Source organism: Equus asinus, chromosome 11 (assembly GCF_041296235.1).
Source record: "Equus asinus isolate D_3611 breed Donkey chromosome 11, EquAss-T2T_v2, whole genome shotgun sequence".
Lineage (NCBI taxonomy): Eukaryota > Metazoa > Chordata > Mammalia > Perissodactyla > Equidae > Equus > Equus asinus.
The window spans coordinates 70,463,054-70,488,722 of NC_091800.1; the positions used below are offsets into that span (position 1 = coordinate 70,463,054).

Genomic DNA, 25,669 nt, shown 5'->3' on the forward strand with positions numbered 1-25,669 from the left:
ACACGTCTTCGGAAGCTCTCAGAACCCACGTGTGCTATGGGCAGCAGCAGCAGTAATGTTAAGTTAAAAAAAACCTCAAATTTTAGTTTAAATTAATTGGCCCTCACTCTGCTCTACCGAGCCCCGTGTCTGGTGTGTGGAATGCATGCTCTAATAATTTTGCTCATTCCCCTTAGTCTTCCGCATCCTTGAATACTCCCACTGCCATCAGCTACATTCCACATGAGGTTCTGAACTCACATTCAGAACAATCGGACATTTTTCAGAGAGAGTTTATACAATGAGAAAATTGAAGTAATTGAGTTGACTCCAGATTTGAGGGGAAAAAGATATTTTTGCTTTAATGATTGCATTTCTTTTCTTGCCTTTCTCCACTTCCCGTCTCCTGTTCCTCCTCTCGGAAGGATGCTGCCAGAGGCTGATGGCTTCTGAGCCCCTCCATCGCCTGTCTAGCCTGGCTGGGCGACAGAATCACAGCCAGGTGCAGAGCAGTAGGTGGTTTCCTTTGCCTCCTGGTCTCCTCCGTTCTCCAGCAACCAGTGACTGGCTGTTCGTCAAACACCTTTCAACAGCCCCTCCGCATCCCCATCTCAGAGAGCTAGCCTCACATAAAGCAGCTCCCAATTTATTTTGAAGACAGAATTAGGTTAAATTAACTGGTTTCTGACTGATAAATTTATTCTTTGAAGGGCAGAAATTCTGTGGCAGCAAGACTGATATACCTGTAGGCATTGACAGGAGGTCATCTGGCGAGATGATTCGACTCATGTTCATGAAAAGGCTTCCACAAGCAAATATATTCTGCCCAACATGTACACACACACACACACACACACACACACACACACACACGCAAAGATATTGCTAAGGAACAAGTACATTTTTACTGAGTTTGAGACATATTACCTGGCAAGGGTATTTCAATCTAAGTGCGTTGAATTGATCTGCCTTATAGATCAGGCACTCTGCTAGGCACTGGGAATTGACAGGTGGCCTGCAACAGTGAGACTAATGGCATGAATAAGCTGAGCTAGCACAGAGAAGGAATTCTCCCTAAGCACTTGCAAGGCTTCCCAGAGGGGGTAACAGCTAAACTGAGCCTTAAAGAATGAGTCTGATGAATCTCCTTCTTGAAGAAGTGCAATGCTATAGCAGGAATGAATTTACTGGTTTACTTGACAAGCCCGAGTTGAAAGCATGCAAGATAAGTGAAATTTACTGGGGGGATGAAATCGAGAGTTCAGGGTGGTAGCCTCGGGCCCTTCTGGGGTATGGGGTGGGGAGAAAGAGCTGGGTGAGCTTGGTGGCTAGAGATAGACCTCCCCTAACCCACCCACAGCCTCTGTGTGATGGAATGAGGAGGGGAAAGTCTCAAAAGCTACTTCACATATTTCCTTGGGCTGAGCTCTATGGAAACATATTGCTTTACATTACAATTACAATACTTGGATGTTTCCTACAAGAGCAAGTCTAAGTCATTCTGTATAGAATTCATGACTCTTCAATTTTATGAAACACATCTCTCTACTTTTAAAAAAAAATTTTGAGGTGAAGTTTGCATTAAATTTTAAAGTGAACAATTCAGTGGTGTTTAATATAAACACTTCTTGCTCTCTTTTCTACTTGGCCACTCAACAGCCAAATAACTCCTGAAGACTGAAAAAAATTTTTTTTTGAGTAGTTTTTAAATAATAAATTTGGCCACTGTGATGATGTAGCATTTACAGTGCGAAATCCAGGATGAATGGAGGCCCTCACACATTCTTCCATTTGTTCTCTTGAGTTCCCTTGAAAAGCAGCCATTTATCGGAACTTAGATTATTCTACTTCACAGCTCTTCTTCTGACAAGGTTTTATTCCTATAAAATGTCACTTCTGTAGCTTTCCTTTTAAATTTGCTCCACCTGTGACATCTTGCATCTTGCTCCACTTTTGTAGTTTTTTGCTCCAAGCTCTCTGATTGATTATTTACCTGTTGAAATATTTACATTGATTCTTTGAGGCCACAGCTGCTCCTGGCAGAATTGCCTCTTAGCCCCTATGGGCCAGGCTCTGAACTTTTCCAATTGAAAAGGTCAGGCTGTTATGGGTACCGACAACGTTTAATTTTGTAACCTCTGTGGAAAGCTGAAGGGGGCAGACTTGAACAAATAAATTAAGCTGGCCACAAATGTCACTGAAAACTGCCATGGGAGGAAAGAAGAGGCAATTTAACTCCAACAAATAAAAAAGGGTACTGGGCGTGCCTATGACAGCATCAAGCTGTGTCATCAAGTAGACTGGAGGAAGTTTGAGTTACTAATCCCTTAAATCTCCTGCAAGCCTCGTCCAGTTAAGAGCTCTCAGCTGAGCTTCACTCAGTTTATTTTGAACCAAAAAAGATTATTTACTGATGTATGATGCCTCAGAAATACTGACGTTGGAATGTCCAAGAAGACCCAGTTTTCTGTAAGATCTTCAAGAGCTTTGCAGTCAAAAAGCTTCTAGACATCTTGACCACAAAGAAGGCTTCGTTAGAATTTTGTCTTTAATCTGAAGCCACTTCCTTGTGTTGCTAAGAAAGAGGGAAACATGTCCATGGGATGTCCTAAGATGCTGGGAGAGCACTCAGTCACTGCAGTTCTTGAGTCCATTCCACGGACAATGGGGAAGGAATCCAAGCCTCCCAGCTCTTGGAGGAGAGAGCAAGACCTCTCTCAAATCAGACGCTTCCTGATTTAGGCTTTAGGAAGAAGTTGGATTCTTTTGCACTCCTTCTGTTTAGTCTCTTGGGATCCATAGGACAAATTATAGAAAAGGAATTTTGTCAAATAAGTGTCACAGAGAAAGTCACAGCCACCCAAGCTACTATTTCTTGACAAGTTGAGAAATATGGAGTTGGAAAATGCCGTGTAGGATTCTTCCCCTCCCTTTTATTTCACTCCTTTTATAAAGCTAGGCTTCCCTGCTGCATCTTTCTGCTCTAAGGAAGCTGCTCTCTCAAGGTTTTTGCACTAGCTTGACCTTCTCTTGAGTCACCTTGAGCTCTGCCCTGTGCTAACCTCTAGCTACTCCTCCCTAAAATACTTGCCTTGTTTGAATTCCAAAACATCCATATCCTCTGCTTCTCTTCTCACTTCTTTGATTACTCTTTCTCAGTCTCACTGATTTCTTGTTTTTCGACCCAGAAGTCAAAAGTTCTCAGCTTCATTTTCTGAGCTTCAGGAAAGTTCTGAGCTTTGATTTCCCTTTCTCACTCTACACATTCTTTCTGAATGACTCCCTCTCCACCTATGGCTTTAGCTCCCACCTATATTCTGATGTCTCTCAACTGTAGTTCTCGAGCTGTCTCTCAAACTTCAGGTACATTTCCAACTGCCATCTGGACGCCACCACAGGAATGCCCTATAAAGTATTCATGCTTAGTATATTTACAACATACCCTTCTGAAATCTATAGAAAACTTTCTTCTTATTCTCTGTATCTTACCTTAACTAAGAGCACTCAACTATATTACCACCTACTCTCATACCCCAGCTTTCAACATCCTGTTAATTGACCTCCAAAATATTATCTCATATTTCCTGTCTATTCCCACTGTCATCACTCAGTTGAAAGGCACAACAATCCTACAGTATTCTAACCCCTAACCTTTGAGCTCTGTGAGGGCAGGAATTTTGTCCATTTTGTTCACAGTCTAGTTTCAGCATTTAGCATACTTCCTGGGATATTGTAGGCAATTTATAAATATTTGTTGAATAAATGAAAAAAAATTGATTCATAGATTCTCTCCCTTTTAATTCATTCTACACAACCATCAGAACTAACCAAAACAAAGACATAATCATATGATCACTTGTCCAGAACCTTTTCATGGTTGTCTCTCATTTGCAACAGAATGAAGGCCAACATGTCTAAACACCCAAGACCTTTCACAAGTGCCCCCAATTTACTGCTGAGAATTCATTTTCTACTGCTATCTGCCAGGACCCTATTTACTGGTTGGATTAGACTATTTCCATGCCATTGATGCATCATGTATACTCCCATCTCTTCTACTTGGCTCCTTCTGTTCTCTCTGCCAGAACTACCCTCCTCCCTTTGTGTCTGAGATGGGATAGTCTTTTATTCATGGTCCTTTGAGTGGTTGTTTGAAAAAATCAAGAATTAATAGCAGGCAAATAAAGTTCACATAATGAGACTTTGGAGTGTAATTAAAGGTTGAGAAGAGACAAAAAGGCTGCCATTCTGTATCTGTATCTTTAAAAATGACCCTTCCAGCATCCTGCACACTCTTAGGACCCAAAATTCCTTCACACCCACCTCTACAAACCCAACAACAGAAACAAAGGGAAAATGGAATAGAGTGACTCATCCATTACATCTAAGATTTCTGATACTGAGGAGAAACAGTGAGGAAGGGCCAGCCAGAGACTCACAGAGGTCAAGACTCCCAGGATGGAGGAGTGAAACAAAGGAGCCTTTGGGTGTGGGCCACGACATAGAGAAAGAGAGAGAGAGAGTTACAGAGACACCCTGGAAACTGGAGTAAGGGAAAGTCCACTCCAGGGTAGATGGTGGCACCAAGATGGTGGCAGCAAGGAGGCCGTGGGAAAGACATGTGCAGACATGAGTGTGTGTGAGGATTTCCAGCCTCCTACCCTTCTCCTGCTCTGTTCAGTGGCATTCTCCCTATGAGAACTGAAAGCAAAGCACTTCACCATTTCTGGAGTGAGTGTGTGTGTGTGTGCCACCCATGTACTGTTCAACGGCTGGAGAATAGCTCATCCCCTCTCGCACCTCCTATAGATCCCCTACAGACGATTGAGATCATTCAATATAGACAAGAAAGAAAGAGACCAAAGCAGGGGTTTCACTCAACCAGCTAACCAGAAAAAAATGATTTCACTGTTTCTAGAAGCCTGGGCCCCAAGGCCCCAAGAAACAAAGGCTGGTGGTGACTCAGTGACATGCCTACCAATTTCCTTCTCACACTTCATCAAGCGTTGCCTCCTCAGACAGAATTGATGTCCCATCCTCTCGCTCCAGCCATCTTTCGTGGGTCTCTCCATTCTGCTTAACTAGATCCTGAGTTCGCCCAGAGCAAAGCTGTTGATGCTGCCTCTGCATCCTTCAGAGCCTCACTCGGGGTCTTGCACCTCGCGGCCACTCAATAAATATTATCAACTTGGCTTTTACAGATGCTATCACTGAGGCCCAGAGCAGCTAAATGGCTTTTCCAGCACCTGTGACTTATCAGTGGCTAAGCCAGGACAGGATTGCAGTTTTTATTTCAGAGGGAAAGGTCACTCTTTCCAGTCTAAAAATTTAAGTTATTTGCATATAATATATTTGCTTAGGAAGGAATTATAGAATGTGCACCATGCTTATTTTCTTGAACCATATTATAGTCTAAAGTAGCAGTTTTCAAATGAAAGGCAGCATCATCCACAAGCATGGGCTTCTGAATCAGAGGCACCTTCCATTAGGAGGAGCTCTCTGGCTCATCCTTCCAGCTGCTGAGCTCACTTTCCTCACCTGAGAGAAGAGGATCCTAGTACCACAGCCAGGGATGCTGTGGGATGAAACACGACAGAGGGAGGGCCAACAGTCAGCTATTCTTCAAGTGTATTGTGACAACTATATCAACTGCTCAGTGGCTTTTTTTTTTCTTACAACATGAAATTTTATTCAAAATGAGAAAAGAAGTCACAACAAATTACAAAATATAAAAGCTAAAATTTACCTCACACAACACAAAAATCCAGAAAAAAACCCACATATTTATACTAACTCCCTGGCACACGTTTATGATACCTTTTCCTACGTATTTTGTCAACATACTTTCTAAATTTTTTTATTGTGGTAAAATATATATAACACAAAATTTTCCATTTTAACCATTTTTAAGTGTACAATTTCGTGGCATTAATCATATTCACAATGTTGTGTAACCATCACCACTATTTATTTCTACAGCTTTTTCATCTCCCTAAACAGAAACTCTGTATGCATTTAGCAATACCAATTCTCTCTCCAGCCCCTGGTAACCTCTAATCTACTTATTGTCCTATATGGAATCATATAAATGGAATCACACAATGTTTGTCCTTTTGTGCCTGGCTTATTGCACTTGGCACAATGTCCTCAAGGTTCATGTATTTTGTAGTGTGTGTCAGCCCTTCATTCCTTTTTAAGGCTGAATAATATTGCATGGTATATATGTACCACATTTTGCTGATCCACTTATCTGTTGATGGACATGGATTGTTCTTGCCTTTTGGCTACTGTGAATAATGCTGCAATGAACAGTGGCATACAAGTATCTGTTCGAGTCCCTGATTTCAGTTCTTTGGGGTATATACCCAGGAGTGGAATTGCTAGGTCATATGGTAATTCTATATTTATATATTTTTGAGGAGCCACCAAACTATTTCCACAGCAACCACACCATTTTATTTTCCCACTAGCAATGTGCAAGGGTTCCAATTTCTCCACATGCTTGCCAACACTTATTTTCCATCTTTTGTATTATAGTCATCCTGGCAGGTGTATTCACTATTATCTTATCTGAAGGCTTTTACTGTGAGTTGGAGGGATTTTAAAGTTTATTTTTCCCTCCCTAAATATCCTTATTTTGCTCCTGGATGGCCAATTCCACAATTAGAGATTCATTCATTTGGTTTAATATTTTTCACTTTCTATTAAAATGCTGAGAGCAGGAGCATCTTGAGCCTTTTTGGTTATTTGCATGACAACACATTTCTTGTCATGTGGGCCGTCTTGTCTTGTCACAGAGCGGCTCAGAGGGCTGACAAGCACTTGCTAGTGGCTGATTACTGGCAAGCAAGGCCTCCTTCTGGCTCCCTGCCTCATTCCCACCATGTCACCATGATTCTCCTGGAGCCCAGGCTTGCAGAGATGCTCCTTACTTCCACCTCCTTTCCTTTCCCATACCATCAGTCACCAAGGCCCAGAAACCCTCCCTTTACCCATGCTTGCCCCTTGTTTCTGCTCACATTGCCTCCATTCTGGTTGATACCTTGAGTCACTTCACAATTGAACTATTTCAATACTCTCAACTAGTCCTCCCCTTCCATTGACCCCCAGTCAATCCCAGCAGCAACTGTCATATTCATTTCCCCCACTTGTCTGTGTATTCCATATGCCACAGTGCTGCTACTGTAAAATGATCAGGGGGACATCCTTGTTGGCAGAAAGCTCTCTACAATTTGATCCATGCTCATCTTCTTAGGAAGATCAGCCCTATCCGCCCCTCTATTCAACCTGAAGCCTCCTATTCTCTCTTACAGTAGAGCTAGCACTTTTATGAAGTGCCAGGCCTCCTGTGGCCTCCTGGCCCCAACGCCTGGCAGTCTCTGCTTCTGCATATTTGTTAATGCCTAGGAGAGTTGTTCACTTATGATGCGATGTGAATGACATCCCCTTGCGTCCCCTTGAGTTGTGCGGCACCAAGCCCAGAACATGCTATCTTCTCTCACTTTCAAGCTTTGGCACAATTTCTTCCTCTGCCCCAAACCCCATTATGTCAAACCTTTCCATCTCCCATTTTTCTGGACCTTCCCCTCCCTTCTCAGCCTCAGCCTAGGAAGAGATTTGAAGCCCTTATGGAAACTCCCAACTGGATGCCCTTCCTCTGTGCTCCTACTCCACGTTTACCCAATTAGAGTACTTTTCATACCATTTTGCTTCCATTGGTCTGTCCACCCTTGTAGACTGCGAGTTCCTCCAGGGCAAGAATTGTGTGTAGCTCACCACTGAATCGCTGGTGCTAGTGATTGACACTTAGTGGTTATTCTATAAATAGCTGACGAATGAGTGAAAGGAATGGCCAATCATCTACCAGTTCCTGTTTATGGGCTGCTTGGAAACTTACTCCACATTATTTCCCTCAAATTCATTCATTCTTTCATTCCTTTATCCTTACATCAAATGCTTATTGTTTTTTTCTTTTTTCTGCTGAGGAGGATTCGCCTTGAGCTAACATCTGCTGCCAATCTTCCTCTTTTTGTATGTGAGCCACCACCACAGCACAGCCACTGACAGATGAGTGGTGTAGGTCCACGCCCAGGCACTGAACCCAGGCCGCCGAAGCAGAACATACTGGATTTAACTACTGGGCTACTGGGGCTGCCCCTCAAATGTTTATTAAGCATCTCCTCTATAAGCCAGGCACTGATTTTAGAATGTGAAACAATAGCAGAGAATAAGAAACAATAATCACTGATGTTATGGAATTTATATTGTAGTTGGGGAGCGGGAGAGGGTACGTGGAGAGGCAGAAAATAAACAAACTAAATAAAATATATAGCACACCTAACAGATCCATTGTGATAACAAATATGTGCTTTAAAAATTCAACTATAACTGTGAGATAGAATATCAAGGGGGAGGGAGAGAAGATATTGGAGTACGAGGCTCTATGGTGGAAAGTTGGATGTGGGTATCAGAATGGGAGGTGTGGGGCATCGGGAGAGGAGTGGGGATGGAGGAGACGAAGACCAGGGAAATGAAAAAGAGGCAGATAAAGGGAGGCAAAGTACCAGAGACAATCAGTATTACCAAAGTCTGGCCCTGGCTCTAGAATTTAGAGGAAAGGAACAGGAGGAAGACCTGTGGGTTAAGGACTACGGGATAGTTACCATGGGACTCAAGAAACTAGCCAGAAAGAAGATGCTCCTCTGGAAGATGGTTACTCCTGGTAAATCTGACCTCTTGCCTTCCTACCGCAGAAGAAAATCCATATGTAGTATCACTTTTTAATTGTTAAGAGTATTTGTGTAGGAATACAGCCTTCCACAAAACGTGACATCTTTAGCCGTAGAAACATTCCTTTAACTTGAACTCTAGAATTGAAATATCTTATGTCAAAATAACCACTTTAAGACACCCTTCCACCAGAACAAGACTGTGAGCTGTTTGAAAACAGGGCAGCATTCTCCTTTTTTGTTCCCAGACTCTAGCACAAGGCGTAGGACAGAGCAGACACAGGCAACGTAAGCCTAGAATGAGAAGAATAATTTATTATCAGAACTTGTCTTGGAAATACCTGCCTCTGCGTCTTTCTTTTATACTTGAGACTTTTATTTTTTAATTTATTATAATGTTTTTTATTATAAAGTAATAAATTTTCTTTGCACGTAGAATGCTCAGAAAATAGACAAAATATGTAACATATTTCTCCAGCTCATGCAACCTGAAAGCCTACTAATAGTAATAATTCGTATTTCACTGGCTTTTTCCTCCTTTTTCTCCTCAAAGCACATTCTCAAATCCCTGAACAATTATTGTCCCCTCCCTCACTTCTAGTCAGTATTAGGAATCCAAGGGGCCTGGGGACACAGACTCATGCTCACAATTTAGCTTGGCCCGTTATTTGTGGCTTTTGACTCATTCCCTTTCCTGGGGCACACTTAATGATATTTGTTCCCCACAAAACTGAAAGATGGGACCCCCTGGGCTGTTCTTTAGATGACCACTCAGAGCCCCTCCCTAAGGAACTGGAGCCCTGGTGTCTTCCAGTTGCCAAAGTACCCTCTGTGCAATTCACACTCTCAGAGTTTCATGCAGAAATGGAGAAAACGAGCCCCACCCCAGCCAGATCTTCCTCCAAGGCACTGGCCGACTAGAGAAGGACTGCTTGTCTCCCGGCTGTGGCCTCTCTCTCCCTTGGCCTAAGCTTTATGTCCATATGATGAGTTTTCAGAGGACATTTCCTGCCCCTTCTGTGCCTGAGCTCTGGGCTTCTTCCATGAGAACACTGATCCAAATTGGATCTTAACTTGCTCACCCCATGCCATACCACCCCACCCTACTTACTCAAACATCTTCAAATCCCAACAGCTGGACCCCACAGCTGGCTAAAGTTTGGCACCTAGCTATAAACACAAAAAAGACAATTTAACAAATCATCGTTCAAACATTATAGTTGTTAATATTTTAATTTTTTCCTTTCCTTCCAGTGTTTTTCGCACATTTATTATAAAGTTGAGACTGTGTGATATATGAGTTTAATATCAATTCTTTTCTTTTTAAAATCTCAGGTACCAGTGTGTTGAATGCATCATGCCTTTCATTTGTAGAAGATCTCATCACTGAACATCAATTTCAGCAAGGCCCTTTTCTATTACAATTGTAAATATAATAATAATAACTTTTATTATTCTCTTCTGATGAAGCTAATTCCCTACTGATTTCGATATATGCAGCTGTTCTTGAAAAATATGTTGCATTGCTTCATGTACATATTCTTTAATATACGTTTGTACTAAAATCTCATTCTGTTCTTACTTTTTTCTTTTTTTTTTTTTATTAAAGATTTGGACCTGAGCTAACATCTGTTGCCAATCTTCTTTTTTTTTTCTTTCTCCCCAAAGCACCTCCGGTACACAATTATGTATTCTAGTTGTGCTGTGTGGGATTCTGCCTCAGCACGGCTTGATGAGTGGCACTAGGTTTGAGCCCAGGATCCAAACCCGCGAAAGCCTGGGCCACCGAAGTGGAGTGCATGAATTTAACCACTCGGCCAAACGGCCAGACCCTGTTCTTACTTTTTTTACTCCTACGTTTTTCAGATTTATTGAGGTACACATCCTCTAATTTTTATCACTTCATAGCATGCATTTACTACATTTTGCTTATTTTTCCTCCAAGTGTTGAACACTTGGTTTACTCCAACCTCTTGCCTCTGATCAATATCATGACAAATGCCCCTTATATGTTCCTGTAAGATCCTGTGTAAGAATGCTTCTGCGATATACAACCAGGAGTGAGTAGAATTATCAGTTCAAGGGACCTCACAGAGGAAACTTCTCTAAGTACCACCACATTGCTTTCCAGCATTACCCAAGTTCCCACATCCTTAGTGTCACTTTGTATAATATACTCTTCTAATTTTTGCTATTTTGATGCCTGTAAACCATTATCTCATTTTTATTTATATTCATATTTTACTGATTGTTACAAGGTTTCAACATCTTTTCATAGAACTGTATATCTCTGAGGCTTCTTCTGTGGAACGTGTAGTCATAGCTTTGCCCATTTATCCTACTCATGCCCTTAAGATTATATCTTGAATATTTTTTCATTTTCTTCGTGAACATTATTTATAATGGGTTTATAATATTCTATAATGTACCAAATGTTGTTTAACCATTACTCTTTTATTAGACCTTTAAGAGGTTTCCAATTTTGGCTAAATATGATAAATTTCTCTGCATATAAACCCTTGTCCACGTGTGTGATTCTTTCCTTTGGACTGTGTCTTGGAAAGATAATGACTGATTTAAAGGCTGGGAAACATTTGAAGTGAGTAGATATTACCAAATTTCTTCCTTGAAAGGTTATACCATTGACAGTTCCATTAACAGTACATGAGAGTGCTTGCTTATCTTACCATACACTCGTGAATATTTTCCAAATAATCACCAACCTGAGACGTGAAAAGCTCCAGCTCATTTTTGCTTTAAATTGCTCACTAGTGACACCTGGATCTATTCATTGTAGATTAGAAATTTGCATTTCTTCTTTTATATATTATCTGTTTGTGCTCTTTGCCCAGTTCCTCTAGGATATTCGTGCTATATTGTTGATTTACAGGAGCTCTACAAATAAACAGTATGTCATATTGCTTTCCATGTTTGTGGCATATTGGTGATAGTTCTAGTACTTGAAAAGATGGAAATTGCTTGGGGCTTGTGTGGGTGTTGAAGAACATTGGATTACAAGAGTGCTTCTGGACTTCCGCAAGAGTAAGAAAAATAGCTGTAAGGCAGGGAGACACTTCAGATAATGTTTTTGTGTTGACATGGCAGAACCCTGAAGGCTGGGTGCCATGCCTCCCCAGGAAGGGCTGAGTATCACCTCTCAGCAGGGAGGTCCAGACAATTTCGTCTGTTCTATATTTCAGCTCATTTCTCCATCTTCCTTCTGCCTGTGTTTGACTCTCATTGACTACAGAAGTGAGGAGACTCATTGACTACAGAAGGCCCAGGGCCCTTGAGGTAAAGCTGGAATAATGAGGATTTGATAAATTTGACCCTTAGGACAAAGCTGCACGCAAAGGCAATATTTTCTTCATATCTATTTTTAATGCAAGTTACAGATCATTCCATTTTATGTCATTTCCAAATCAGATCTGTTCTACCATAAACCTATTTGTAATTCTGGAGGAGTTAATAACACGGCACCTTGTTCTGTGCTGTGTCAAATCCCGCTGAAAGCCAGTGCATTAACCTCCAGAGAAACTATTGAAAACTGTGGCCAGTGCTCTTGTTTGCACTTAAGGCCGGACACATGTAAGGCTAATCGTAGAACCATGTAACCGTCTGCAGCAAGGAGCACTGAAATCCTACCTGTCTCTATTTTACCTCGGGGATATCTTACCCTTTCTTCAGAGAGAGGAAGGTAGTCATTTAGCCTATAACCATTTGCTAAATGGTTACAGAATGTACATCTCATACTAAATAGTGCTGGACACTATTTCTCATCAAATCCTCAGCTGGGCAAATGTCTGTCCAGTCCCAAGCTCTTCTTTCTTGGATACCAAGTGCAGAAACTATACACAGAAGTCTCCAGAAACTTTAAAAAGGTCAATGTTTGCCATTAGGCAATAATGAGTAAAACCAAGACAACATGGTGTCAGGAGAATGGGGAGATATGGAAGCGGAAACAGGTGACACTTCCAGAAGTCAGAGTAGGTCACCAATGTTGAGCTATGATGAAGAGTCAAGTAAGATGAAGCCTGTCACGGCCATTGCATCTAGCAAAAGGAAGTCATCCACTGTTCTCAGGAAGAGCAGTTTCAGTGAAGTGGTGAGGGAGGAGGCCAGATGGCCGCCGCGAGCTGAGTGAATAGGGGACAGCCAGTGGAGAGAGCTGATGTAGGCTGTGAATTTGAAGAGTGCAAGGCCAAAGCTAAAGTGAGACTTGAGGTCCATGGAAAGCTACTGTTGCTACAGTTGTTTCTTGAGATGGGAAAGAAGTGAACTCGTTTAAAGGCTGACTAGAAAGAGTTGGTACAGAAGAGGTAATTGTAGCTGTTGAAAAGAGAGGCGGTGCCTGATTGGGCAGTGTTTCTGTGGAGGAAGATGGTTGGACTCCAAAACATCTGTGGAGGGAGTAGCCACACTGAAGAGGAAAGGTGCTTCTGAAAAGATCAGGCGTGGGTACCTGTTATGGGTTGAATTGCATCTCCTTAAGATTCATATATTGAAGACCTAATCCCCAGTGCCTCAGAATGCTGCAGATGTAATCAGTTAAGATGCGGTCATCCTGGATTAGTGTGGGCCCCTAATCCAACATGTCTGGTGTCCTTACAAAAGGGGAAATTTGAACATAGATATGAATGTACAAGGAGAATGCTATGTGAAGAGGAAGCCAGAGATCAAGATGATGCAGCAGAAGTCAAGGAATGTGAAACGTTGCCAGCAAACCATCAGAATTTAGGAGAGAAGCCTGAGACAGATCCTTCATTAGCACCTTCAGAAGGAACCAACACTTGATCTCGGACTTTGGACCTCCAGCACTGTGTGAAAACAAATTTCTGTCGTTTAAGCCACCCAGTTGGTAGTCTGTTGTTAGAGCAGCTGTACCCTAGCTGACTAATAGGGTACCAGGGAAGGTAAGTTTGCATGTTGACAGGCAAGAAGTCTAGGGAGTTCTGACCTGATTTCTGCTGTAAACGTGGACCCAACCTCGTCCTCGGGGGGGTCTGTCGGGAAGGTGGCATGGAGTGCTTGGAGAAAATGGAGAAGACTGGAAATGACCACCCTGAACAACGAAGGCAGCAGTCTACAAGGAAAAATAAGGTTGCTGGGGCAGTACTGAGACCCACGTTAAGTTTGGATCACAGTAATTTACCGTGTTTCTTTGTTCTTAAATAGTGCTTCCAGCGGCGTGCCACAGCCCTGAGCGATTATTTTGGGAACATACTTTCCACCACTGGAGTCAACGCTATCTTTTTCTGTCCTGCCTCCCTTGTCCTAGGTCCTAGCCCTTAGCAAAGGTACAAAGTAATAACACTGTTTTATTCATAGGAAAGGCCATTAAAATTATTCAGCAGGCTGTTTGCCCATGTCCCTCTCACATTCTTCCGCCACCACGAGCTAATCCCCGGGGTTTAGCTTGTAAAATCCATGACTAAGAAATGTTTTTGTCTTTCTTCATCAGCTTTCCCACAGATGTGGTGGCTCTGAGCTGCACTGAGGAGCTGAAGGCATGTTTCTTCGCCTTTAAGTTCGAGGATGTCTTAAGAGGCTTGTTTTCTCTTACCGTGAATGTGATTCAGGTCTCGGCAGGGTGTGTAACTAACCAGTCCCGGAGAACTGCAGGAACACAGCTGATGCACGGAAAGTTTCCATTACAAACTTTGCAAGTGCACATTTTCTTCCACACGAAGCATCAATTTTTTTAAGGTAAAATATGGCAAGTCATGTGAATCACATGAAATCCATGCGAAATACAACAGAGAAAATGGGACTTTGACTTTTGTGAAATTATTATTCCCCTGCTAAGGAAGCCGGTTTTATTTTAGACCCCATCCTCTGAGTAAGCAGCAGATTTTGAAGCCTGCCAAAAAGGGGAATGGATTTCTCACAGGTGCGGGAGAATTGCAACTTCTGGGCAGTATTCATTAGGGAAGTGAGAAGATTGAGTGGGGGACACCCCCAGGAGGAGAAAGAACTGGAGTAATGGTCAGAGCTGGACAAAAGCTGCAGTGGGCTGACAGTTCGCCTCAGAAAGTCACATCAGATGCCTGTGACAACATCCCCATAAGTACCCTCCCTCACTGAAGAAGTCAACAATTCAGGTCCTGACAGTAGGGCCTCTCTGCCCCAGCTCCAGTGGCTCATTAGGGAGGAAGCCATCCAATTAGAAGGTACAATTGGCTCCGGGTATCTGCGTGTTCTGCATCTGCGGATTTAATAACCTTGGATCGAAAGGTCTATGACAGTTACATCTGTGCTAAACACATTCAGACTATTTTTCTTGTCATTATTCCCTAAACGATACAGTATAACAACTATTTACATAGCATTTACATTGTATTAGGTACTATAAGCAATCTAGAGATGATTTAAAGTGTACAGGAGGATGTGTGTAGGTTATATGCAAATACTACACCATTCCATATAAGGGACTTGAGCATCCACAGATTTTGGTATCCACGGTGTCCCGGAACCAATTCACCATGGATACCCAGGAACGATGGTACTTCGTGCTAGATTTGGAGTCTAACTTACTCCTACTCCAGTGGAAGTATGTCCAAGACTGGGGCAGGATTTACTCCCAACAGCCAGATGTAAAATGCTTTCTTTTAGGGACAGAAGGTGAGATGGTATTCCTGATTCTCATTCTTTATCAGTGACCCTCTGTGCTAATACATAAGACTCAAACTCTGAGGATCCCATCTTATTCACATCACTGTCTTTAAACTCCAGTTTGACTATAACTATGAGACCTCAAAGGCATACATGGAATCACAGAATAATAAAGCTGCAGTGTAATTTAGAGAGAATCTAGTCAGTGCCCCCCTGTCCCACTCCCTTTCTCAGTATATACCACAACCACCACTATCACCATCGCTATTTTATAGAAAAGAAAAGAAAAGCTGAAGTCCAGGGTTTAAGTAACTTGACCACATGTTTTATACTGGCAAAACAGATATTAAGCCTGAATATTTGATTCTGTAGTCAGAGATCTTTCTACTGCGCCACTCACAAGGGTCCAGAGCCTAGAGATCAGCTCATCAGAAAGATTGGCTAGAATAGACTAGATGAACCCTGAGGTCATGAAAACAGCTCTGATCCGCATGTTAAGAGGGATGAGAGCAAAGATTCATAATGGTCTCTTCTAATCTAGTTCATTTCTATTAACAAATACTTAGTAAGATGGATTTCATTTTATCTACATACGTAATTTATTTCAAGACACTTTCCTACACTAAATTTCATTTAATTCTTACAACAAACCCGTGAGAAAGAGCAGAAGTTTAGTATTATTTGGTATTATTATTTTCATTTTAGAGATGAGGAAAATGAAGATCAAAGAAAAGTGATAGACCCAAGTTCACAGGCTAATAATTATTAGAACTGAGATTGGATCCCAGCATTTTACTGACTTCTAGCCCAGCATTTTCCCTCTATTCAACAGACAATCATTAAACTCCCACCATACATCAGGACCTCTACCAGAGCCTGGGGCATTCAAGATCCTGCTAGAAGATGCCTGATTTCAAGGACTTGGAAGCCTGGTAGGAGATAAGTAAACAAGTGAATTGTGTTCAGTGAAAAGAAAATTATTAACTTGTGTCCACCAAAGAAGTCACTCAACTACTCTGAGCCTCCGTTTCCTCATCTGCAGCAAGAACTCCTTTGCAGGGTTATAGGGAATATATGTAATGCTCTTTTAAAATGTCATTTTAATACACACAATGTTACAAAGAAGCTCAGAGAGCAGGTGCAAGATGCTAACATTTGGGGGCGGTGAGTGAGAGTTCCAGGCAAAACTGCTCTGATAAAACAGAAATTTGTTTCATGAACTTAGAAGAACCAACTTCCCACTGATTCCTACAATGCCCTCTAAGCCCCTGGAATCTTTAGGGGTAGGCCAAAGCCTGCAGGATGCCCCCTCATCATATAATAGATCTTGGAGCGATCTATTCTAATTTGAAATTTGCTCACATACTGAATGAATAAGGATAAATTGCTTACTTTCTCAGATTCTGAACCCCTGAGGGGTAGAAAAGCATAATTATCTCAATAAATAACATGGCATTATAAGTCAGTGATGGGATGGCATCTTCCTGGCAGCTAGACTGTAATCGTGTGAATTCAGACCTTGAGTTTGCCAAGGTGCTTGTTACTGCAGGGTTACCATGGGCTTATTATATTCTTTTGGTCTTGAAAATGGCTGTCTCTGCAGCTGAGTTCATTAGGTAAACAGCTGGGGTAATTGATAGTGTGAATACCATTTCATTTCCTGCTGCTCTAAAAGAATTTGCTCTGAGGTGGAAGAAAATGACCAGTTCTGCTACTGTGAGTTCTGGCCACCTTTCCTTGAGGAGATGCTTCAGGCTGAGCATCTGTAGATTGTCTTCTTTCCTTCAGGAGTGGAGACCATGGGAGGGGCTGGTAGCTACTCTCTCTTTCTCATGGTGGAGTGGGAGTTCCTAGGCCAGCTCTCATCTGGCTGCAGAGAGTTTTACAGAGAGCTTCCCAGACCTCACTGGAAAGCCTTGGCAATGCCAGAAGGACCACTGAGTCAGCCAGGAAGAGGAAAGATGAGCCTTTTCCCTGCTGTCAGTCCCAGGCCTGATATTTCTGGATGATGGAAGAAAAGGTACCCTGGTTTCATGGAGCTTAAAGCACATTCAATTTGGGGGATCATGCTTTTTGAGAAAAAGAAAAGAATATGAAATCCTACTGGATGGGAAGAGATAGTTTTTCCCCAAGTTAATCCATAAATTTAAAGTAATTCCAATAAAAATCTCAGAAGGACTTGTTTAGTTTGACAAAATTATTCTGCAGTGTATTAAAAAAATAATGATTAAATAGTAATCAAATTTTACATAAGCAAAATAACAAATGTGACTCATACTTGCAGAAAATAAAAGATACTACCAAGCGGTGGTTATTACAGAATGTGTTTCTGGAGCTAGAACAGACACATATATCCCTAGAAATGAATGGATCCAGATGAAAAGAATCCAAAATTCACATGGGAAACACAGCACAAAATAATATTTTATGTCAGAAATGGCTATCAGCAACTTTCCCCTTCTTCGGTAAGGAGATTGGGAGGGACGGCAGTGTGACTGGTATAATTCACATCGGCAGGTAACGAAATATCTATTATTAACCGTTTAACAGCACAGAATGCCTGGAAGAGACTTTGGAATTTTCATTTTTTCTTCTGTTTTTCCCTTTATTGGGGTGAAGGAGGCATTTTTAAGAATGATACTAAAGGCAAGTTACATAAATGGATTACATAAATGGATTGTTTTTGGTTGTAGTGATCATTTCGCAACATATGCAAGTATTGAATCATTACATTGTACACCTGAAACTAATATGCAGTTGTGTCAATTACACTTCAAAACGTGCCCATGTGCATGAGGTAGGATGGTTCTGCAGGTCCTTCGGGAGGTTTTTCTTCATACCATACTTTTGAATGAAAATAACAGATGTTCAATGCCAATCACAGGTTTTATACTCAAATTCTTTCCCTTTCTCCCCAACTCTTCCCTTCTTGCTTTTTCCTCTGCTGCGTAGACTTATCAGTGGAAATTGTAGAGAAGAATTAAAGAAAAGTATATAAAAATCAACTCCATCCTCTCCCTCACACTTCCTTATCTGCCACTCCTGCTTTACCTTCTCCATAGTGCTAAAAAAGAAAAAAAAGAAGATTGATCTATGTAAACATCTCAATTTCTGTTAAAAAATACATGTTAAACTGGGGAAAATATTTATAACATATAATAATATAATATAAAGAATTAATGTCCCTAGTATAGAAAGACAACAAAACCTAACAAAGACAACCAAAAGCCTAGCCTAACAAAACAATCAGGAAAAGATGAATACTCCAATTTTTAAAAGAGGCAAATGACCTGAAGAAGTAGTTCAGAAAAAAAGACACAAAAGCACCAACATTCAAATGAACAAGTGTTTTAACTTCACGAAGTAATACAAAGGAAAATAACAGTGATATCATTTTCACTTATCAAGTTGGCAAGCTTAAAATGTACTTTTTTTTTTCTTGAGGAAGATTAGCCCTGAGTTCACAATGCCAATCCTCCTCTTTTTGCTGAGGAAGACTGGCCCTGAGCTAACATCCATGGCCATCTTCTTCTACTTTATACATGGGATGCCTACCACAGCATGGCTTGCCAAGCGGTCCCATGTCAGCACCCGGGATCCAAACCAGCAAACCCCGAGCAGCTGAGAAGCGAAACGTGAGAACTTAACCGCTGCACCCCCGGGGCCGGCCCCTTAAAATGTGCTTTTAAATAATCATTGCTGAGGAAGCAGCAAAATGCACATCTGATAGAAACATAAATTGATGCAACGTTTATGGATGGCAAAACGTTGGAAATTTGGAAAATGTTCATGCCTTTGAACCCAGCAAGTTCTCTGCTTGGCATTTATCCTGTAAAAATTATTATAGATGTTCACAGAGGTTTCTGTGTAATCATTTTAAACACACTCTTCATAATTTAGAAACAATAAAAAGATTTATCAATATGGGACTGGTTGCGTAGTACAAACATACAATGGAAAACTATGCAACTTGAAAAGCACAGTGTAGAAGTATATGGAAAATACTCTTTAGTAAATTACTTGGGAAAAAGTTTACACACCTACATGATTACAATGATTTTCTCTTGGTGGTGAGATTACTGTGATTTTTCTCCTTTTATATGTTTTCCCACACTTTCCAAAACTTCGACTATGAACATTTAATAAATTTAAAATTTAGAAACCATGATGTCTATTATATTTCCTTTCTAGAAACCTAATACAGAAAAGTCCAAAGTGCATTTCAGCACGAAGCTGAAGTGGCCATCTATTGGTTTCACTGGTGGTGCTGGTGATTTCTGCCTGCCTACAGCTATTCTCTATTCTTCCCGTAAAGAACCACCTTCTGCCGTACCTGTGGACTGCCGGGTACTTCCGGGTGGAGACGCTTCCAATTGAGCTGCTAGGGTGGACCCCGGCCTGGATCATCAGCGCATCCCTTCCCCTGGCCAAGTGGTTGGGTCACGGATAAGTAGGTGACACAAAGCGGTCTACCAGGTCTCATCAGGCTAATCTCAGAACTTTTTCCTGGATGACCAGAAAGAAGGTGTTCTCTTTTTTGTTCCACTGCACTTAGAGCTGTGAACTGTCCCCAGCAGCCATTGAAAGAAATCCTGCTAAAAATGAGGCCATCAGAGGAGGATACAAAGCAGAGGGGTGGAAAGAAACTCAGTCCTCATGATAGCATCTAAATCCCAGGATCAAATCATGAGTGAGACTCAAATGACTCCTTCCCCCAACCAGAAAGATATTTTTTTTAGTTAGGTGAAGAAAACACCAGTATTTTTAACCACCTCAGTCTCGTCTTCAGTTGGTTTTTATTACTTGCAAACGAAAGAGACCTAATCCACATAGAACTCAAAGAGGTCACAGCTGATGGCTCAAAAATGCACCAGGAAAAGTTTCAGGATTGGGATGAGGAGATGTCCAAAGTGACAAGAGTTCACTTTGACCTTCTGCCTTTTCTGAGCTGGAACATCCAACCAGCTGAAGGGACTGCAGTAGCCTTCTCAGGCTGTCCTGTCTCCGCTTCACTAGTTCTAATGTAAATGAGAGGCGATCACTAAATTTACCAGAGACCTCCAAAGCGCCGCACCTGCTGCTTGAAAAGCACACACTTCATTCAGATAAACCCTCCAAGGGATGGGGCTAGTGGGCTAGCTGAAAATGGGTAATTTGCAATGTTGCTTGTTAATCATGTATGCAACCTAGACCGGTGTTTCTCGAAGTTTAACGTATTATTAGTCAGGGTTCTACCAGGAAAGGAAAACCACCTTTGGTACCGTAGAGTAAGGGGTTTATTCCGGGAACTGGACCTATTATAATTGTGGGATGAGCTGGGAAGTACAGTCTGGTAGGTGGAATTGAAGAATCAGAGAAAGGTTGCTAAAGTACCTTCCTGAAGCTTTGGCCTGCGTGGACAGGTTGGAGCATTCAGGGAAATCTCGGAAGCCCATGGGAAGGAGAAGGGATGCTGACCAAGTCTGAGTCCATGTCTGGAGCGGGGCTTGGAGTTCCTTTAATTAGCAGGGCTGACAGGTAGAAAGAAGAGCTGAGTGTGGAGTGGAGCGACCCAGCAGCATGCATTTGTGTGTCTCACTGCAGCTACAAGGCCCCTCAGAGAGCAACGGACGCTGCTCCACTTCCACTTTGTCAATCTCACGAGATTTCTGGCCAACTCTAATTTGGGGTGCTACCGGAGAAATGCAGTTCTAGCTTATCCAAATATTCATTGTTATAAAACCACCACAGATGTGTATGCAACCCACCTGGGAATCTGGTAAAATGTAGATTCTGATGCAGTAGCTCTGGGACTGAGATTCTGAGTACGGAACACGCTCTGGGTGATGCAAATGCTGCGGATCCACAGACTGTGCTTTGAATGGTCGGCCCTGGTCCCTTTGATGAAAGTGAAAAAGTACACAGTAACGAGGGTCAGAATAAGGGAGGCTGCTCTTGCCAGTTTCATTTTATTTTCTTTTTAAAATATTAAATACCACCTAAGCATCCCTCACGAGAAAGTAGAAAACTGGCTCACTTATGGTGAATAAATGGCAATTTTAAAAATATTTCTTAATCTTTTGTTTAGCACTACATTTAAAGGAGAGCATGGAGACCACTGGTCTCTACTTGATACTGAATATTTGACTTACCTTTGATCCAAACGGCCCTTGACCACCTGGCATTATGTCAGTTCTCTGTAGGGTGCTCATCTCTGTCTTTCCTCCTCTGATCACGAACAACAAGGCCAAATGCAGAAACCTCCTGTTAGCAATGAAAGGAGATATTTTTTGTGCATTCCATCAGCTTGCTTCTTTGTGAGAAGCTGCCCCAGATTTTGATTTGTGGAGCCTATGACCAAGTGACAATTTAGGGCATAGAGATTGTATTATATAAGAGATGAGTTATGGTAGTAATAAGCATGTCTAAATAAGCATTTACATATTTAATGATCATTTTATTCTATGGCAATTTTGCATTAAATATTCAGAAATTATGTTCTCTTTACTCATGTAAAAACCTTTTGTCAAGTGCATTGTTATGATTCTGGGAAAAGAAATTCTATGATGGCATTATGCAATACATGATGGCATTTAAGTTCTCGTTTCTATGTCAGCCACCTAGAAGTCCTCACCTCGACCAGACTTAAGGGGTCACCTTTTGCTGTAACAGTGAAATGAGATGGCTGGAGCTTCCCTTTCACGTCAGAGGAAACCTCATGCCCACTTTCCCCATCTTCCCCTTGCCGAGGGCGGAGGAGTTTCAAGGGGTTTTGTTTCTTCTTGTCTCTTTTTGTTTCCGTGTTTTATTTCAGTTTCATTCTCAATTTCCCCTGAAGCTCACATTCTATGACTATTCATTTCACTTCATTTTCACCCCACTATCAATCCAAACACAGAATACTGACACTTTTTGGTTTTGCTGTGCTTTTCCTTTAAAATACCATTTGCTAAAATCACTTGTGTTTAGAGAGATTTTCACTGATGATTTTGGTGGTGGAGTGACTGAGGGTGATGCTAGAGATGACAGCAAAGCAAAGTGCAGCAGATAACTTTAAATAGAGCATTGGACAGCCTATTCTAGACTGAGTTTCTGCCTGGCAGATTTCTCTCTCTAGGCCCCAAAGGCACTCACCTTGTTTTCAATTTTCCCTCCAGCATCTCCTCTTATCTCCGTTTTCCAGCGGGGCGTGCCATCCATCATGGTGACTTCCTGAAACTCACATCATCTCATCTCCCACTTTACAAGGCAGAGCAACATGGGTCCCTCTGTTTGTCCTGACTATCTAAGCCGTGCCTGGGTGCTCAGTCACTCAAACTAAAACAAGACACACTAAAGATGTCTTGCTACAAACAAAAAAAATTCCTCACCCCAGTGGGAAAGAATTCTGCCACCAGCCGGTATACCAACAATAATAGTCGTTTTTTGGCTTTTTTTCCTGCTACATTCTCTTCTCAGCAAAATCTTTGCAGCCCCTGCAAGGGCATAAGCCTCTCAAATTTTAACCCCCAAGTAATGTGTAGGGGTGGAGGAAAGAAAGAAACACATCATTTATTTGGGGAACCTGAACTGCTCACATTGAGTAATTATTCACATTGATCCCCAAGAGAAAATGGTCTACACAGACCAAAAACTGTGTGTGCATCACCCATAGTTTGTGGACCATGAGCAATGCGTTTAAGCATAACTATGAAGTGAATTTCTCACAGTCCCCACACAAGATTTCTTCTGTCACAGCTCTTGTTCTCTCTTTTTTTCTTAGGGGTCCTAGTTTCATACAGAATAGGAGTTTCCTGCAGGTTTTCTACCAGGGGAAGGTTGAACGTTCAGCCTCCACTTGGTGGCCGGACTCGGAGCCAAGAGCGCCCCTCACCCAGAGCTGGCTGGCTCCTTCTCTGCAGGAAGCTCTCCTGGCATCCCTTTCAGAGCAGGACAGCTCTCTTCCTGCTCCAGGCACTCTGTCTGGCCAGCATTCCTCATTCAGAGCTCTGCATGCTCTCTCCACAACCAGAACCCTAACCAACGAGCTCTGGGACATGCTGAGTCCCCAAACCCTGGGTAGCCCTGTCCCCACTCTCCTGTACCTTTTTCTACTCCCTACAGAAGTCTCTAGCTTCCTAAGGAGGACTGCCCAGTGAGCTACAGCTGTACCGTTTATTGGCCTCACAGCTCTAGCAGAGAGTGGACAGTGCCCTGACTGGAGGCCAAGATTGGCCTAGCACCTCTTTCCTCCATGTCAGGAACACAATCTCCTGTCACTGAATTTTTTACCCATAATGACTCCCTTTTCCTCTGTCTGCTTCGGACTTTCAGCGCTGACTCTGCAGTTTTGGATTTTTCCTAAAAGCAGCCAATTCTGCCTCCCAAACTCCCTCATCGTAAAGTAATTTCACTGGAAAGAATACTTCAGGCATTCCTATAAGTCTCTTGTGCCACTCCAGTTCATTTTATTCCAAAGAATTTCACACAAAACAGTCTCAGAAATGCTTCGTTCCATTTCTGTGTTTGACAGCCCTTTGGTATTTCCCTTCGCAATGATCTTTCTGATATGCATATACATCAGTGGTTTTTCTCTATACTTTTGATTGTACAGTCAAACTCTGCACCTGCAAGTCCTGGTTATATTTCACCCTAACAAACAATCATGGGCTATGAGGCAGAAGTCTCCTCGCACTGAGGCATTTGAAGTTCTGCACTCGAGACTCTGATCCCAATATAGGAGCGCCCTGCTTCTCTGTTTTGAGATGGATCAGGGGTGTAGTAGATTCTTGGTGTATTCTTGCTGGTTTTCACTATCCTCTTTTCCAATTTCTGTCACTCCCAAGACAATCCCCAGATCGGGGTTGCACGCAGTCTGTATCCAGTGGGATTCCTTTTCCAGATCAGTCTGAAGCTTTCTCCCTTCAGAAAATAATCTTTTTTCTTCTGTAAGAAATTCTGTGTCTATCTATGTTGGTTTATACTGTAACCTCGAAGGACTTTGCTGGCTAGCTTCCTTCCTTGGAATTTAATCGGGTCTTGTGTGTTCTCAAACAGCATCCTCTGCAAAGCTGGAAGACCAATTTCAGAGAAGTTTCTAAGTGTCCATCTCAGGGTTGGGACCACAGTGAAGCAAATGAAATACTTGCTTCAGGCACAAAACTGGAGAGAGCACCAAATACTTCAGTGATCGAGATAAATAAAGTTTTTCATAAATACTACTTTGTACAATATATTAAACGATAAAAAATAATGCAAAAATACATGATGAACATAATACTACTTTTAAAAAAAGATGAGATTAGTATTATTGATTTTTCCTTTTGCCGCAGGCTCTGGTGTGGTTAGGCACACCACTGTAACTGATCCTGTCTTTATTTAAAATGTTGATAATTTGTTAATTATACATGTTTTGCTGTCACTTCAATTTTTGAAAATATTGCATTAAAATAGTATTTATCTTGATTCCTGAATCTTTTGGCTCCCGAGGCAAGTCCCAGGCTCACCTGGCTCTAATCCAGGCTCTGTCTATCTTCCTTTTGGGCAGTAATTCGAGGGCCCGCCGAGCCCAGGCCCTAACCAACTGACCTGCAGGGCGTTATGCGGAAATACCCACTCCGCAGGTTTGAGAGCAACAGCGAGGTCTGGCATTAAAGCAAAATGGAAAACTGAATATTGAACATCAGGCATCTTGCTTCTCACCAGAGGACTTCTCACTCTTCACGGTCTCCCGCTCCTGGAGATCTTTTGTGTTCTTTCTTCCCTCATCTCACAGATGCTGTGGAGACATCTTCCCCTAACTAAAATGGCAAATGAAGGAATCTAGCTAATAAAAACATGTTATTTCACTAAGAGGAATTAGACAACTAGTTTTTAAGCAAGCATTTTTTCCTTGCTATGGCACATTAATCTGGCAACAGTTTGTGCCCTCCCACAAGTGACAGGCACTAGTAATACAAAGATAAATAAAACTCGCATCTGGCCTTCGGGAGCTGATCCTCTGTGGTCTTCAATAAGACCGGGCTGCCGTCTCGCCCCAGACCCAGTGGGACTGAATCTCTGGGGGTTGTGACTGGGCATCTGTGCTGTGTTAAGGTTCTCAGTGGATGCTGAAGCATAGTTTGGCCTGAAAATCGCTCTTCTAGCTGAAAAGCAGACACAAATAAATGTCACAGAATACCTGGTGCTACAACAAAAGGCAAAGTGGAATGGGAGCAAAGTGGAAGTAAGGATTGGTTCTGCCAGAGGGGTTGGGAAGGTTTTCATCGAGGACGTGACACTGGACTGAGAACTTGAACGTTGAAAAGAAATTGCTCAGCTACCACGTTACCTTATGAACACCGGAGAAGTGTTTACTTAGTTCTGGCAGAGCCAAGTGACTGCATGAGGCA

At 42.0% G+C, this 25,669-nt stretch overlaps 1 long non-coding RNA gene across 1 annotated transcript in view; it reads right to left on the reverse strand.

Annotated features, from left to right (window-relative positions):
• Positions 1–21,631, reverse strand: part of LOC139046575 (uncharacterized) — a 42,567-nt gene extending 20,936 nt beyond the window's left edge. Inside the window, exons 1-2 of the long non-coding RNA XR_011506726.1 lie at positions 21,452–21,631; positions 21,068–21,197 (exon numbers count right to left, since the gene is read on the reverse strand). This is a non-coding gene — a long non-coding RNA (uncharacterized lncRNA). The remainder of the gene's footprint in view (positions 1–21,067; positions 21,198–21,451) is intronic.
• Between the last annotated feature and the right edge of the window lie 4,038 nt (positions 21,632–25,669).